The 4,718-nt window shown below is 53.7% G+C and overlaps 1 non-coding gene across 1 annotated transcript; it reads right to left on the bottom strand.

The window, feature by feature from the left end:
* Positions 1-3,377: 3,377 nt before the first annotated feature.
* Positions 3,378-3,450, bottom strand: TRNAT-UGU (transfer RNA threonine (anticodon UGU)). The gene has a single exon. It is a non-coding gene; the product is annotated as a tRNA-Thr (tRNA).
* Positions 3,451-4,718: the final 1,268 nt, after the last annotated feature.

Below are 4,718 nucleotides of genomic sequence, written 5' to 3'. Positions count from 1 at the left end.
ATAGGCATGGTCCTCCCCTCCTCTGGCCATGTCCTCGGTTGCTCTGTAAATTTTAAGCCTTTCCTTGGAGCTGTCAGCACCAGCCGCTTCTACTCTAGGTGCCCAGAGGAGGAGAGGTGTGCTGGGGGCTCCAGCCTGGGGCTCTTCCTCCCACCTGCCTAGCCCTGACTATCAACCCTGGCCCTGGCACTCCTTCCTTCAAGTGCCATGTGGACAAGAGGAAAAGTGTGGCAGGAAGCACAAGAGCCAAACTTTTGGGCCCCATGTGAAGCAGCAAGAATCCCAACCAGCTGGTCAAACCACAGGACTGCAGGCATCAGCAACCAGGGTAGCAAGTTCTAGAGCCCCAACCAATTTTGGCCATCACAACCCAAAACCTGGCCCTAGTGGGCAAATCACCCAGCAGGAGGGGAAAGATCTGCTCTTGTACAGCTGGAAATAAGGAAGTTGAGCACTGTGAGCTCCAGGGCTTTACCACAAGCCAGCATTAAGTCCCACTCAGATTTGAATGACTCAGAGTCCTGAGTGCTGCTCATTAGACCAGCTTGTGCTGCTTTCTCTGCACAGTGGTGACCCTCATGGGGCTGGCTCATGTAAGGGACTGTTGGCCCCTTACTAAAACTTAGTGTGGGTGTTGGTTGGCTAGTTCCTAGTCCCAATAGAAGGGGGAAGGGCCAATGGGAAACCAGGACCCAGAGACTGCCAGTCCCCAGGGTCAACGGGGAGAGGCCAAAGCTCCAAGTTAGCTGGACTGACAGGCCAGGCAGTGTAATGAGGGAGTCACCAGGCCAGGGGGTTCCATCTTCCGTGTGAGCTGGAACTTCCTGGGCCAGAGTGGGGTGGAGCTCAGGAGAGAGCAGGAGTCCGAGAGGAGCCGGGGAGCAGAGCTGCACCAGCCAGAGAGAACCAGAACAGATCTGTGCTGGGAGCCAAGCCGCAGCAGCACGAGCCATAGAAGCTGCCTAGGGAGCAGATCTGTGCTAGGAGAAGAGCTGCAGCAAGCGGAGTCAGAGGAGCAGCCCAGGGAGCTGGAGGCAGAGCCGCAGCAGCACTGGGGCTGGAGGTGGGTGCAGTGAGCAGTGTGGGAGAGTGAGGGGGACCCTGGGCAGAAGGCCCAGTGCAAGGAGATGCTACCCATCAAGAGATCCCCTACATGGGGGCTGACACTGGAAACAAGGGGCCTGTCACCTAGAGCATGTGGCCACTGCCAGAGCAAGTGTCCAGCCCGTGGTGTCCCTGCAGCACAGCCAGGGCCTGAGAAGGAGGCCTGGCACATGTTAGGGAGAGACTGTGACCTGCCCTGACACTCCAGAGACGCTGGTTGTGATCTCCCTGCACCACAGAACAGGGTGACGTGTTTTCCTTTAATCTCTCCTTATGTTTTACATAGATTGCTGGCTAATAAATGGTGTTTGAAGCACATGCAATGAGGGGTGAGTCAGGGAAGTGCCCAGAGTGGAGACACTGTAGCCCTGTTCAAGTGATCATGACAAGATTGGGGGGGTCAAACAGCGATGAGCTGCCAAAATCTTAACAACCGGCTGTCATGGTATATTTCCCCAATCTGAACCTTAGAGTCCAAAAGTTGGGGTACCAGCATGAACTCCTCTAAGCTTAATTACCAGCTTAGATCTGATAAGCTGCCACCAATCAGGAATTCCAGTGCCTGATACACTCTGGTCCCCCCAAAACCTTCCCTGGGGACCCCCAAGACTCAGACCCCCTGGATCTTAACACAAGGAAAGTAAACCCCTTTCCTCACCATTGCCTTTCCTAGGATTTCTCTCCCTGGGTTACCGTGGAAGATTGCCGTGATTCAAACTCCTTGAATCTTAAAACAGGGAGGAATGTCTCTTCCCCCCCCCTTTCTCCCTCACCCAGAGGCAAAACAGATTCAAGCTCCGTGAATCTAAAATAAAGGGATTTCCCCTTCTCCCCTCCCTCCCTGTTAAGTACAGACTCAATTCCCTTGAGCCTCAACAAGGGGGAAAAATCAGACAAGTCTTAAAAGCAAAACTTCTAATAAAAAGAAAGAAAAAAGTAAAAGATGTCTCTGTACTTTAGATGGTAAAAGTTACAGGGTCTGTCAGCTTATAGAAACTGGAGAAAAAGCCTTCTCCAACAGAAATACAATTTAAAATACTTCCAGCAAACTACACATTTGCAAATACAGAAACAATCAAAAGACTATATCCGCCTTTCTTACTAAAATACTCATTATAAGATACTGTAGCAGGGAGATTGGCAAGAAAACTGGTTGCCCGTCTAGTCCCTTCCAGGACCCAGAGAGAACAAAGCAAAACCCAGAAAACACAAACAAAGGCTTCCCTCCACCGAGATTTGAAAGTATCTTGTTTCCTGATTGGTCCTCTGGTCAGGTGTCTGGTTCACTGTTTGTTAACTCTTTACAGGTAAAAGAGACATTAACCCTTAACTATCTGTTTATGACACCGGCTCCCTATAAAAATTTCTGATTTAAGGTGGGGGGGAAGTGGGGGAGGGGCCGGGGCAGAGGGAGATATACTTGTGGGGCCAGGGGCCCCTGCAGGGCCTGGGGAAAATTGCCTCCCCCCCAGCAGCCCTGGAGCTTACAGCCCCCGCCCCCCTTACCTTGCCTGCAGCTCAAAGCAGCAGGAAGACTCAGGAGCTCAGCTGAGCTGCCCAGCTGGTGCTGGTGGCTGGTCACACTCCAGCTGGTGGGAAACGCGGGAGGGGCCGAGGGAACCTCAGCCTCCCCAGCTGGGAATCCTGAGAACAACAGGATGGTCCGGCCTGCAGACCGGAGTTCTTTGCCCATCCCCTGGCCCTTTAACAACCGGTTCTCCACGGAGGTCTAATTTTAGCAACTGGTTTTTGGGAACTGGTGGGAACCGGCTCCAGCTCACCACTGGGGTCAAACCCCCCAGGATTCCTGGGCCCAGCCTTGTTGGAGTTACGAGGACTCTGCCACACATGGGAGTAGAAAGTGCGTCCTTAGGGTCAGGCAGGCCTCTGGGTAAGGGGGTGAGGACTCAGATCCTTCCCCTGGCCAATTGCACCTGGGTCATGTATAAACCAGGGAAGTTCCCCACAATAGCTGGACCTGAACTCCCTGTACACTTGCCCTCTGTCCTCATTGATTCTCTGTCTCTCTTCCTCTCATCTCTGTTGCTCCCCCCTGAGCTTTCTCAGCACCTGGCCCCACAGAGTTTCCCACCAGCCAGAGACTGCATGTTCTAAGCCTGCTCCTGTGGACGTGGACGTGGCCTCTCTCCTGATTCCTGAGGAAAGGAACCTTTCCAGGAAATGGCCATGGATTCTGGGAATCTGCATGTGGCTGGTGGACAGCACCAGGAATCATTTGGCTCCTGGCACACAAGGCAGCTTAAAAAGCTAGATGCCCAGACAGGGGCTTGAACCCTGGACCTGCAAATTACAAGCCTGATGCTTTCCCACCTGAGCTACCTGGGCTTGTTGAGATTACCTTCACCGTTCACCTCAAGAGCAAGCAGACAGGCAAAAGAGAGGCAAAAAAAGTCCCAGGAACCCCTCCTCTTTTTCTGCACATCCACTGTCTGTCAGTAGGATTCCTCCTCCTCCTCCCTCCTATGCCTCAGTGTGACTAAATCTCCACACCTAGACAGCCGGTCCGTCCACTGCACCACAAACCCCCATGCCTGAGCCTCCCTGCCAAAGCCCTGCACCTGGCTCCATAGAATTAAGTCTCACGTGTCACTGGGAACTCCACTTCTTGTGCCCAGAGTGTCTCGGCCACCCTCAGCGGGTGACTTGAGAAACACAATGTCCACCTTTTCCAAAGAAGTGCTTGGAGGGGTTTTTCTCATGTGGCCTAATGGATAAGGTGTCTAAGTGTAGATCAGAAGACTGAGGGGTTGAGTCCCTTGGTGGTTGTGTTTCTGCAGTTTTGCCATTGTGCTGAACGTCCTGCTTCCTTCAGGGCTGGAACCTCTTCTTGGCCGCTCAGGCCAATGCTCTGGCTTCAGCTAGAGCCCTGGAAGGAGTTAGGGGTTGGGTGTCATAAAGGCTGGGGCAGGAGCCCCAGCTGCTTCCAGTATAGCCTTTGCCATTCCTGACTTGCCAAGGAAAGTGGGCAGCTGCCTGGGCTAGCATGTGCGCCTGTCCCTGTGCTGGAGGGGTCTTGCTACATAGCGTCTTTGGAGCCTGGGTGTTTCTCTGCTTCTCGCCAGCTCAGGAAAAGCCTTGGGGTAAAGTCTCCTGCCCCACTGCAAAAGTGAGCACCTTGAGTGGGACCAGTCAGAGGCCCCACCATGGGGCTGGCCCTGCTTTCCTCCCATCTTGTGATGTTGGCCACAGAGCATCAGCAGCTGCCCCACATGCTGGTGACCTTCAGTGGGTGTTTGGCATGGCAGGGAGCAGCCTGGCTGAGTGTTTTCGTGCCTGTCTGAAGGCCACACATAGGCATGGTCCTGCCCTCCTCTAGCCCTGACCTCAGTTGCTCTGTGGCTTTTAAGCCTTCTCTTGGAGCTGTCAGCACCAGCTGCCTCTGCTCTAGGTGCCCAAAGGAGGAGAGGTGTGCAGGGTCACTTTTTCAGATGCCTCTTCCCTGGTACTGCCATTGCTGAGCTGCACAGAGGAGCTTTCATCCCCAATCACTTCCTGTCACTGCCCAGCAGCCCTCTGGCACTATTCCTGACAGTAACCCTGCCTTGCTCTCTTCCTGCCATGTTGGGAAAGACAGCTCTCATTGTTAAAGGTCA

The sequence above is a fragment of the Gopherus flavomarginatus genome, chromosome 14 (assembly GCF_025201925.1).
Source record: "Gopherus flavomarginatus isolate rGopFla2 chromosome 14, rGopFla2.mat.asm, whole genome shotgun sequence".
Lineage (NCBI taxonomy): Eukaryota > Metazoa > Chordata > Testudines > Testudinidae > Gopherus > Gopherus flavomarginatus.
The sequence above is the reverse complement of the archived record's forward strand: the minus strand, read 5'-3'. Positions and strand labels throughout refer to the sequence as shown.